Below are 13,327 nucleotides of genomic sequence, written 5' to 3'. Positions count from 1 at the left end.
TGTTCACTTCTACGAAACTGTCCTGTATATCTTATTGATATGCTTGAGAAACATCAATATTGAGAATACAGCTTGCTTACATGTGGAAAATCTCTGCTCAGCTGCTAGATATGGTGAGGGTTCATTGGAACACTTCAGGTTGGCAATAAGAAATTCCCAGTGAAGTATTCGACGGGATTTATTGGCCCATCGATTGCTTCCATATCCGTTACCCCTAAGTAGTGTCACTCGAGATCGTCCAAATGCAAAGTCATTTATATCTCTTACCAAAAGGCTTATGATATTTAATGTATTATATTTTGGAACAAAAGTGTAATTTGTACAGTTACTTCTTCAGTTCCTGTTTCTACTGTGGTCCTTTTCATTTTCATTGTGCACAGAAGGTAGAAAGCTATAGGCTAATGCATCAATTAAGGTGTGTTTGTGAAAATGAAACCACATATTATATATATATATTATATTCCGTGCAAGTGCAATTAAAAGCTAATTTAAAAAAATTAGAGCCCTGTACTTTTAGCTCCAGGTGTGGCAAAAAGATCCCTGAGCTAATATGAATGGTAAAAGTTGGGCTTGAATTCTTTTTTTTTTTTTTAAGGGGGTGAGGGGTCCATTCTGATCCAGCAGCACATCTTTGATTTTACACAGGAAAGGACAGTGACCAGCATATCCACTACATTCCAGCTAAGAATGGAGAGGTCTTTTTGATGTGGCTAAAAGGGTGATGTAGTAAGGGGTAAGTATGAACGAATCCATCAGTCTGTCAAAGACAGGCCAACGTTTGGAACAACAGTGAAGCCTCTCAGAGTGGGGCTGGGGGCGGGGGGGGGGGGGGGGAATGGAACTCCTGAATAGATTCAGAAGACTGCCGATAGTATCTGAAATGGAATCTGGAGAACACCTAATGTGTTCATTGAGTTTTGGGGTTTTTTTTTTAGCACCATGTGTTATATGTACTGATCTGTAGCAACAGCAGCTACAAACAATCCAAGACTGTCTGTGAATGGATCTAGCCATAACATTGCCCTTGAAATATATTTCAGCATGAGGGTTCAGAGGAAATAGTGGTTATTTTGTTGGATTTAGTTTTTTTTGTTTGTTTTTAACCAGAGAAATCAAAGGGCAAAATAAATGTGTGAATAGTTTCATATGCTGTGGGTGTAAAATTTTGGAGTCAGCAACCGGAAGGCAGTACTTAGGTCAGGATATTTGGGGAATGCTCCCTGTAAGCAGAGCCCTGTATTAAATGGTTGGAGTTGGAAAATGTGATCCCCGCAGGGATCTAGGACTCTGTCCACCATATTGTCATCTTAACCAAACCTTTCTTACTCTTTCTATATATCATCTTTCACTTCATCTAGCCCATTCCCTTGAGATTCACTGAAAGAATGAAATGGGCAAGCTACACCCTGTTCAGGCAAGTTGCATAAGGATTTTGCACAAAAGAACTTTAGCTTAATTGTTCCCTTGAATTAACTGCAGGCGAAGTAGGACAGTGCTCAAAAATCAGCAGACACTGTGTAATTTCTGTCGAGGAAATCTTCAGTAGCTAAAAGAGTAGATGTAAAAGTGGTAAAGAACAAGAAAAATATCACCAGTGTCACCATCAGAGGGAACCAATCCAAAACATTTTAGGCAATAGCAAAGCATCCTCTAGCTATCTTATCACAGATTGGACCCCACAGCAAAACAGTAACTCACACAGATTCTGTAGGAACAGGATCAAAGACTGGATGCAACTTCCAACTTCCATTAAGGTAAAGAGGTCAAACTGTCTGTTTCTCCCAGGATAACCATCTTTTTACAGCCTAAAAAGAAGATAGATCATCCAGGGCTATTTTTCTTCAATGTCGTATTTACTGAGCGCTTACTGTGTGCACAGCACTATACTAAGCACTTGGGAGAGTACAGTGTAATAGCTGGTAGGTTGAAATTTGTGGTTCCTTCGGTCTGGCCCACTGGATGGTATTTTACACAGGTTGTTTGAAATTACCAATTATCTGCTGAGGGCTCTTTGATCATAAGACAGCATCTTTTACAAATATCTCCAGTCTTCTTCCTCGGTCCTGGGAGGACTCTATTCTTCACCCAGAACACAAAATTCTCAAACTTTTGTATCCTTTCCTTCATTCACCTGCTCTAGGTTTTTTTAATGGTACTTGTTAAGCACTTATATTATGTGTCAAACACTGTTCTAAACACCGAACTAGACATAAGTTAATTGTTAGACACAGTCCTTGGCCCTCATGGAGGGAGAACAGAAGAACTAGGGTACAGAAAAGTTAAGTGACATGCCCTAGGTCACACAGCATATGGCAGAGCTGGGATTAAAGCCCAGGTCTTCTGACTCCCAGGCCCATGCTCTTTCCATTAGGCCATGCTGCTTCTTGACCTTTTAGCCCCATTGATAGTGCTTGAGGTCCTATATAACAATAATAATGATTGTGATATTTGTTAAGCACTTAATATGAATTGGGCACATACTAAGCTCTGGGGTGGCTACAAGCAAATCAGGTTGGGCACCCCCCACCTGTCCCCCATGGGGCTTACAGTCTTACTCCTTATTTTACTGAGGTATGGAGAAGTGAAGTAATGTCCAAGGTCACACAGCAGGCAAATGGCAGGGCTGGGATTAGAACCCATGTCCTTCTGACTCCCAAGCCTGTGCTCTATCCATTAGGCCATACTGTTATATCTCTTCAACCATTTGCTCTTTCTGGAGCCTTTGGCTCTCATGCCCAATTGATGCCAGTTCTCCTTCCTCAGCTTTATGCCCCCAACCCTCCTTGGCCTCAACTCTCTAAGCCCTGGGAGGGCTGGTTTTTCCATACCTGACTAATACCCCATTGCTTTTGCTCCTAATTGAGACTGTGAGCCCTACGTGGGACAGGGACTGTGTCCAACCCGATTTGCTTGTCTCTACCCCAGTGCTTTGTATAGTGCCTCACACAGAGTGCTTAACAAATACCATTATTATTATTATTATTATTATCATTCTGAATACACGTAGACACAGCTGGAGCATAAAATCTGGAACTCACACTCTGCTCTCCTCTTTCCTGACTGAAAAGGGAAAAAAGAAGTTGCATCCAACTTGTGGTGACATAGTTGTAGTCTGTTGAGAGGAAGATGTGCATTCTTCTCTTACTCTGGGAATCCTACTGCCTGGAATTATTGTAGAATGATGGAGAAGCAGCATGGCTAGTGGATAGAGTAAAGGCCTGGGAGGCAGAAAGACCTGGTTTCTAATTCTGGTTCTGCCACTTGTCTGCTGTGACACCTTGAGTAAGTCATTCAATTTCTCTGTGCTTGTTACTTTGTCAATGGGGATTGAGACTGGAATCCCTATATGGGACAGGGACTGTATCCAACCCGATTATCTTTTATCTATCCCGTTGCTTACTATAGTCTTGGCACATAGTAAGCACTTAACAAATACAATTATTATTACTATGTGTTACGTGAAGGAAAGGTTTGAGGGGGCATGGAGCTGCCTGCCCATACTTTCTCCCCAGCATTTCTGGCAGGCTCCCAGGCTTCATTTCTTTAAACATGACTCCTGTTCCAAGCGTCACACTCTGGCTTTTGAGTCAAAGGTGATTCCAGCTTGGCTTGGCACACAGTAAGTGCTCAGTGAATATCACTGATTGGTTGCACTATGACCATTTTCCTATGGTGGCTCTGACTTGATCGTTAACTTGAAAAAAAGATATATAGGTGTCTCAGAGGAAATGCCCAGCTATAACAGTAATACTAATAATTATTAAGGTATTTGTTAAGCGCTTACTATGTGCCAAGCACTGTTTTAAGCACAGGGGTAGATACAAGGTAATCAGGTTGTCCCACGTGGGGCTCACAGTCTTAATCCCCGTTTTACAGATGAGGTAACAGATACAGAGAAGTTAAGTGGCTTGCCCAAGGAAGGTCACACAGCTGACAAGTGGTGGAGTGGGATTAGAACCCATATCCTCTGACTCCCAAGCCTGTGCTCTTTCCATATGGCAGGCATTGGATGTGCCCCTTACTGGCTAAGGGGGCTCGGCAGCCCTACATCCCCTTTGGCCTCTGAGCAGGGCTTCTGTTAGCTCCATGCTGACTAGCCTAGCAAGAGATTCTACTCCCCAAAGGGTAGTACCAGCTCTGGGAACTGGCAGTGACACCTGGCCTTCTCCAGCTCCCACAGCAACATCTCCAAGGGCCACAAGCTAGGGCCCTCTGGACTATAAACTCATCATGGGCAGGGAGCGTGTCTGCTAACTCAGTATTGGTCTTCTCCCAAGTGCTTAGTTCAGGGCTCTGTGTGGCTTAGTGGATAGAGCACAGGTCTGGGAGTCAGAAGGGCATGGGTTCTAATCCCAGCTTTGCCACATGTGTGCTGTGTGACCTTGGAAAAGTCACTTCACTTCTGGGCCTCAGTTACCTCATCTGTAAAATGGGGATTAAGAGTGTGAGCCCTATATGAGATAGGGACTGTGTCCAATCTGATTATTTTGTATCTACCCAGCTCTTAGAACAGTACTTGACACATAGAAAGTGCTTAAGTACCATAATTATAATTAAAATGTGATGGATTGCTAGGGGCCAACTCACCATTCTGGATCGCTTCTCAGCAAGATGGTGCTGGGCTTCCCCAGCCCCTCAGCAGATCCAGCCGGCTCCAGTTGTGGACTGGGCTGACTTTGGATTTGCCCTTCTAAATGCCAGCTCCCTGCTCCCATTCCAGGAAACCAGAAGGATGCCGGCAGGGTGTTTGTCCAAGAGTCGGATGAGCCCACAGATGTTCGGGCAGGCAGTCCTCAAACTCACCACTCTCTAAAACCGGTGGTTTTAGAAGGAAGTTGGAATGACCGTTTTTCAAAGGAACGATGTTATAAATGGGGGATTGGTTTCTGAGCCATGGTCAAATATTCAATTTTTACCAAAATGACCCTGCAATGTGTATTCTGCTACAGAAGACTACTAGAGCTACATTCATATATTGAGGCAGAAAAGTTCCATGGTAGAGTAGTACACTATCCATCATCAGCAGTAAAATGGACTTGCTGACCCTTCCCACCCCTGGGCCTCTCCTCCTGCCCCCTTTTTTTAATGGTACTTGTTAAGCGCTTACTTTGTGCCAAGAACTGGGTAGATACAAGATAATCGGGGTGGACACATTCTCTGTCCAATATAGGCCTCATAGTCTAAGTAGGAGAGAGTAGGATTGAATCCCCATTTTACAAATGAAAAAACTGAGACACAGAGAAGTTAAGTGATTTGCCCAGGGTCACACAGAAGACAAGTGGCAGAGCTGGCATTAGGTCCCAGGTCCTTGGATTCCTGGACCTGTGCTCTTTCCACTTAGGGCCCACTGCTTCCCTTTTAAACCCCCTCCGTGGCTCCTCCCCAGTGCAGCTTTTAAAATGATTTACCTGTTTTGTTGCAACTTCCGTGCACCTTTCCACCCCCATTTTGGAGCTAGTGCCATAAAGGAGCCTGGTTTTGAAACGCTGAAATCAAAATGTTGTAAAGCAGAAACAGAATCTAAATTTAGGAACATAAGTGTCGTCTCTCTTACCTTGAAACATCTCAAGTTGAGAACGACCAAGCCAGAGGCAGCTACTAAAGTATATCGATTTTTCAGGGTTATGTTGATGCCCTGGCTAAGGGCTAAGGAAGAGAAAGCTGACACTTTCAAGTATCACTTATGAAAGGAACCTGTGCACTCATCTGTTTTTTTCATGGTGATAAAGTGTCCCAATTCATCTTGCTGTCTGGAGTTCCTTTACTTCCATATCCAGGAATATGTGCCGTCTTAGTGGATATCCCCTCAGGATTTGGACATTAGAGATGACCACGTGAGTCAGGAGAGCCTTTCCTGCTACACCAAAATGGTTCTTTAAGAAAGCAACAAACTTCCAGAAATGTAGCTAGAGCTCAGGATGGCTAGCGTAGAGCAGCATGGACATCAGCTATCTGAGTTTTCAAGATTGGGGTGCCTGGGTCCAGCAGCAGGAGAACTATCTGCCACTGAGCTGGGGAAGGGCTGCAAGGAAAATTTAAGGAAAGGCCAGCTGTGATCTTGAAGCCTTTGTTTTTTCCTTGGCTTTTGGGAGTTTGGTGCCTTCCTTCCATTCCCTAAAAGAGCTGGAAAGTTTTTACATGAGATGGATAAGGAAATTTAACTTGGTTAGAAGCAGAGATGTATGATTACATTTCCTCTAAAAGACATCCATATGGTAATCATACTGCCATCCATGGTCTTTCTAATTCACTTTTCACAAAGGGAAACCTGCTTTCCAGACAGGAGTTCAGAAAAAACTCAGAAATCCAGTTAAAAAGAAAGCAAAACTTGAACTCACACTCACAGGCTTAATACAGTTGTTTTTGCCTCCCATTACACCTTCATTATCTTGACATGGCACCCTAATTTCAAAAATCTAAACTTCCTGGAAAGCCTCAATTATTTTGGATTGTAATTCATGTAGAAGTCGTCTAAAGTTTAAAAGAGGCCAGGCACAATTTTTTTCTGAAGCTGAAAGAGGGGAATCTGCAAAGAGGTCAGTCGCAGCCCAATAGAATAATTCCTCTGAAGGAAACCCCTCCTGCTCTGTCCCTAAGAGCTTTGAATTCTCCAAGGGAATGTGGGAACCTACCAAAGCGTGTGCCTAGAGTGACTGATTTCAAAGCACTTCATTGTCCCTCTCCAAAAAGGCACAGTTGGGTGCGTTGAGTACCCAAATGTTGCCAAGCTCTGACTTGCGGCTTCCATTTTAGGAGTGTGCTGTTTTGGCGAAAATAACCTGATCCATAGGATCCAATAAATCATTCCCTATTTGAGATGCGTAGCAACTTGCTCCAATTGTAATAACTCTTCAAGTCATATAAATTAAATAACCCCCAAATGAGACTCCTGGAACATTGTTCTATTCAAATGCCTCCTTCATTTATTCACCAGTTGGTTAGCTCTTACTGAGGTAACTGGATCCATTAGAAACGCTAAATAGACTCTGACATAAACCACTGGTCTCTGTCTGTTAGTCATCTGGAATTTTCTTCATACCATCTTTCCCTCCCCTAATTCCAAACCAACTCTTATCAGGCTTCCCAACTCAAGACATCTCACTCCTTGGATTTACTCCATTCTGATGCTTGGACATAGTTTTGTCTCAGATGTGGTCAAGGGCTTGGTGAACATCTTAATTTTTAATCTCATCCTCTCGTCACTTTGTGTACTTTTCTCCCAACATGTCCAGAACTAAACACAGAGTTCTAGATAAAACATTTTGTTTCTCGTTCCTTTGATTCAACCCTTCAAATATCCATTTGCCCAGCCAATATGAAGAATGAATGCTTTCAGACTCCTCCGCTGATTCACTCTGGCAGTGATTTTTCAAGTCCAGTCCTCCCCCCGCTCACCTTGTTCCACTGGCCTCCTCACTTTTTTTAATGATATTAAGTGTTCACTATCTGCCAGGCAGTGTACTAAATGCTGGTGAACATACAAGCTAATCAGGTTGGCTACACTCCTTGTCCCACATAGGACTCACGGTCTCACAGATGAGGTAACAAGCACAGAGAAGTGAATCGACTTGCCCAAGGTCACACAGCAGACAAGTGGCAGAGCCAGGGTTAGATCCTGATAGGTAGGGTCTTCCTATCTCGGCCACACACTGAGGCCAGAACCACACCTGACAGCAAGCAAACAGAGCCCAGGGGAAAGTGGGTTGCTGACAAGCCAGAAAGTGAAGCTATTTTGTGCCAGGGTGACGTATTCCTTTAGACTGCTGGAATACCCTGCCGTTGTTCTGAAAGTCTGTCCCAATAAGCATAGGAAATTTGGCTGACCAGTAACTCCTCTTTTAATTCATGCACAGCTTTGGCTGCACTCCATGGCTATCATAATCGTAGGGTATTTTCTTGGATTAGAAAAAAAATTGTTGGCAATTTTTAGAATGTGTTTGACTTCTTCGGAAAGTCCCCCAACATTGGGCTATAGTACGTCCCTCCCAGTTAAGGAAAAGTGGTGGTTCTGCCTCTCTGTCTTGGATTCTCTATGGCCTGTGGCTCAACTCCCCACATGCTATCTTAGGCAGTGTCTCAGAGCAAAATGTCTATTCCAAGGATTCAGCTGCTCTCTGTCAGATCCAAATCAGGTGGATCTGATTTGACTTCCTGGAATCCAGTTTACAGAGAGCCCCCTCAGAAAGCAGGAGAGGTGATTGTAATTCATGGTTTGGGCCCTGTGGGCATGTTATATTGGTATCTGAGCTGCATGCAGTCTTTTTCCCTGTGCCTTATCTCTGGACATTAAAAGTCTTTTTCTCCTTCAGACAGTTTTTTTGTAGTTCGTGAATGCCATTGTTTTTTTTTATTGTTCATTCATCTACCCAAAGGCTTACTTAAAAATAAAGGTGACATCTGAAATAACTTTTTCCTCAGAGCCCTGCCTTCTGTGTTAATAGGTGGAAAGTCCAAGTTGAACTTACTTTGATATTCATGGTGAAAGACACAAGAAAAACTTCTTGCGAATTTCGTTTAAATTGGCCCAAGAATGTGGAGAGAGGATGCAGTGAATTTTGGTTCCAACTGAGATTTGGGCATCCCAACCCACCCAGTGAAAAAGAAAATGGCTCTTCGAAGCTGTTACCACCTCTTCTCTCTGTTGGTGCCATCTCTTTGGGAACCTGGGGGGCCAGAAGAAGGAATGGGAAGAGTACTGGGGTCATTGGTTTGGTACCCCAAGTACCAGAATTTACCTTTCCTCTCCCCCAGGCTTGTGTCCAGGAGTCCACGTTTTAGGTGACTGAACATTCCATGAACCACAGTTCCTACTCCAGTTATCTTTCTAATGCCGGAAAGTGGCCGACGACTCCCAAGTGTCTGGGGCAACAGGAGAAGCTGGGATGATGGCAGAGAGTCCAGCAAGGGACAGCAATCAGGGAAGTAGAATGAGAAGAGAAATCAGTTTGTCTATTATCTAAATGTTTTCCAATCAATCCATCTGACTCCAAAATATAGTAAATCAGGACTGTCTTTCTACATAATATAATAATAATAGTGGTATTTGTTAAGCACTTACTATGTGCCAGGCACTGTATTAAGCACTGGGGTAGATATAAGCTAATCGGGTAGGTCACAGTCCCTGGCCTGCATTGGGCTCACAGTGTTATTCCCAGTTTTACAGATGAAGTAACTGAGACACAGAGAAGTTAAGTGACTTTCCCAAGGTCACACAGAAGACAAATGGTGGAGCCAGGATTAGAACCCAGGTCTTGTAACTGCTGCTCCCCATAATCCTATAATCTGTCTTTACAGTACGACCAGCATGACCAGCTTGGCCTCCAGCAGAGGGAAAATTATGCTGCTCTTTGACCTTGGGCAAGTCACTTCACTTCTCTGTGCCTCAGTTAACCTCATCTGTAAAATGGTGATTGAGACTGTGAGCCCCACATGGGACAGGGACTGTGTCCAACCTGTTTAGCTTGTATCCATCCCAGCACTTAGTACAGTGCCTGGCACATAGTAAGCACTTCACAGTACCACACATTATTATTAAAATTGATTACAGTAATTGAGGAATAGTGTGACCTATACAGTAATTGAGGAAAAGTGTGACCTAGTGCAAAGAGCACCAGCCTGGGAGTCAGAAGAACTGCAGTGTTATCCATCTCTGCCACTCAACTGCAGTGTGACCGTGAGGAAGTCACTTCACTTATCTGTGCCTCAGTTTCAGTCATCCAATTGTATCTGAGGGCTTACTGTGTGCAGAGAGCACTGTACTAAAGCAGTTGGGAGGGTTCAGTATAACAGATTTAATAGATATGTTCCCTGCCCAAAATTATCTTACAGTCTTGAGGGAACTTACACTCTAGTGTTCATCTGCAAAATGGGGATTCAGTTCCTCTTCTCCCTCCTACCCAGACTGTGAGCCTCATGTAGAACAGGGACTGTGTCCAACCTGATTAATTTGTATTTCTCCCAACCCTTAGAACAGTGCTCAACACATAATAAATGCTTAAGAAATAATAATAATAATAATAAGTAACCACTGATTCAGTGGGAATTCATAGGTCAGCAAGTAGAATGTTCAGAAATTCCACCGTGACTGCCATTCTTCCAAACATACCCCTGTGGTTGTGTCCACCACTTGCAGAATACATTTGCTACTTGTTGGTATTTCACTTAAATATTGAAAAGTTGCAAAAACACACACACAAAGTTCAGTTCAGTAGGATAGAGGGTGCAAAGCACTGTACCATCACACTTTGATGGAACCACAACTCTCTCTTACACACACAAACACACACACACACACACACCCCACACCCCACCCCCAACCATTCATACTCCAATTCTACTTGGGCCAATTTGTGGATCACATTAGTGGAAAGAGCACGGGCTTGGGAGTCAGAGGTCATGGGTTTGAATCCTGGCTCTGCCACTTGTCAGCTATGTGACTGTGGGCAAGTCACTTAACTTCTCTGTGCCTCAGTTACCTCATCTGTAAAATGGGGATTAAGACTGTGAGCCCCACGTAGGACAACCTGATTCCCTTGTGTCTACACCCGCGCTTAGAACAGTGCTGTGCACATAGTAAGCGCTTAACAAATACCAACATCATTATTATTACCATAATAGGCTTGCATTGTGGGAAAATTGTTCCCTATTCTTCCATTATGTTATATCTAAATCAATTGATCACTCAATGGTATTTACTTGAGTTCTTACTTTGTGTAGAGCATTGTACTAAGCGCTTGGGAGAGAATGCAACAGAATTAGTAGACACATCCCCCTCCCATACTGAGCAAATCAAGTCATGAAAACATACATTGTGTTGGAACTAGGGGTATTGAAGTACTTTCTTCACTGTCCTCTTTTTTCCCTTTCTGTCACTTCCCACCTGCCTCTATCAGTCATCTGTTTCACTTGGGAAAGAGAGGCCTGCTATCTTTAGACTTCTCATTCATCAGTGTGACTTGGTAAAATGACCACTCAGGGCCCACTGTGATCTGGAACCTTTCTTAGATTGAGAGTCCCTGGAAGGCCAAAGGCCTCCTAAGTGCTTAGTACTGTACCTTCCTTACATTTGGAGCTTAATAATAATAATTACTGAATTTAAGTGCTTACTATGTGCCAAGCATTGCACTAAGCATTGGGGTAGATACAAGATAATCAGGTCCCACAGAGGGCTTACAATCTAAGCAGGAGGGAGAACGATCATTCATTCATTCATTCAATAGTATTTATTGAGCGCTTACTATGTGCAGAGCACTGTACTAAGCGCTTGGGATGAGCAAGTCGGCAACAGATAGACAGTCCCTGCCGTTTGACGGGCTTACAGTCTAATCGGGGGAGACGGACAGACAAGAACAATGGCAATAAATAGAGTCGAGGGGAAGAACATCTCGTAAAAACAATGGCAACTAAATAGAATCAAGGCGATGTACAATTCATTAACAAAATAAATAGGGTAACGAAAATATATACAGTTGATTGGACGAGTACAGTGCTGTGGGGATGGGAAGGGAGAGGTGGAGGAGCAGAGGGAAAAGGGGAAAAAGAGGGTTTAGCTGCGGAGAGGTAAAGGGGGGGTGGCAGAGGGAGTAGAGGGAGAAGAGGAGCTCAGTCTGGGAAGGGCTTTTGGAGGAGGTGAGTTTTAAGTAGGGTTTTGAAGAGGGAAAGAGAATCAGTTTGGTGGAGGTGAGGAGGGAGGGCGTTCCGGGACCGCGGGAGGATGTGACCCAGGGGTCGACAGTGGGATAGGCGAGACCGAGGGACGGTGAGAAGGTGGGTGGCAGAGGAGCGGAGCGTGCGGGGTGGGTGGTAGAAAGAGAAGGGAGGAGAGGTAGGAAGGGGCAAGGTGATGGAGACCCTTGAAGCCTAGAGTGAGGAGTTTTTGTTTGGAGCGGAGGTTGATAGGCAACCACTGGAGTTGTTTAAGGAGGGGAGTGACATGCCCAGATCGTTTCTGCAGGAAGATGAGCCGGGCAGCGGAGTGAAGAATAGACCGGAGCGGGGCGAGAGAGGAGGAAGGGAGGTCAGAGAGAAGGCTGACACAGTAGTCTAGCCGGGATATAACGAGAGCCCGTAACAGTAAGGTAGCCGTTTGGGTGGAGAGGAAAGGGCGGATCTTGGCGATATTGTAGAGGTGGAACCGGCAGGTCTTGGTAACGGATCGGATGTGTGGGGTGAACGAGAGAGACAAGTCAAGGATGACACCAAGATTGCGGGCCTGAGAGACGGGAAGGATGGTCGTGCCATCCACGGTGATAGAGAAGTCTGGGAGAGGACCGGGTTTGGGAGGGAAGATGAGGAGCTCAGTCTTTGAGTCCACATTTTGCCATTGAGGGAACTGAAGCCCAAAGAAGTTAAGTGACTTGCCCAAGGTCACACAACAGACAAGTGGCCAAGCAGGGATTTGAACTCAGGTTCTCAGCCCCACAACACTTTATCTGTAATTTATTCATATTTGTATATGTTACTATCTCTCTTCCCTCCTAGACTGTAAGCTTGCTGAGGGCAAGGAAACATGTCTACCAACTCTTTTAAATTGTACTCTCCCAGGCACTTACTTAGTACAGTGCTCTGCACACAGTAAGTACTCAATAAGTACAACTGATCAATTGATTGAGGTGCTCTGACTCCCAGACCTGTGGTCTTTCCACTAGGCCAAGCTGCTTTTCATAAAAACTATCACTACTCTGCTAGGGGAACATGGCAGGATAATGCTTTCTCCACCTCAGTGCTAGTGAAGATAAGGTACCTTTCCAGCTTGCAGGTCCACCTCAGAAGACTAATAATGTTGGTATTTGTTAAGCGCTTACTATGTGCAGAGCACTGTTCTAAGCGCTGAGGTAGATACAGGGTAATCAGGTTGTCCCACGTGAGGCTCACAGTCTTAATCCCCATTTTACAGATGAGGTAACTGAGGCACAGAGAAGTGAAGTGACTTGCCCACAGTCACACAGCTGACAAGTGGCAGCGGTGGGATAGCAGTTGAGAAGCCACTGATTTTGTTTTCTTAGTCCTTTGAACTACTAGATTGACCAGACTCAATTTTGTGGTCTTCCATCAGCTTATTCCTTGTCCCTTTTCAGCTGCCCTCATCATATAAATCTTATCCTACACACTGATAGCTTTTAATTGGATGCCTTGCGATAGACACAGCTTCCAGGACAGTCACATGCCCACGGCTCTCCACTGACAACCAAGTTATAGCCAGAATCCTACTGGACCGGCTACTGAATCACAACACAGCCTCAGACCATAACACAGCACGTCGGATATTCTCTTTGTAGCATGGCAGAAACACAGGAAGCAGCATAGCCTAGTGGAAAGAACACGGGAC

The sequence above is a fragment of the Ornithorhynchus anatinus genome, chromosome 7 (genome assembly GCF_004115215.2).
Source record: "Ornithorhynchus anatinus isolate Pmale09 chromosome 7, mOrnAna1.pri.v4, whole genome shotgun sequence".
Classification (NCBI taxonomy): domain Eukaryota; kingdom Metazoa; phylum Chordata; class Mammalia; order Monotremata; family Ornithorhynchidae; genus Ornithorhynchus; species Ornithorhynchus anatinus.
This window is presented reverse-complemented; position numbering follows the sequence as displayed.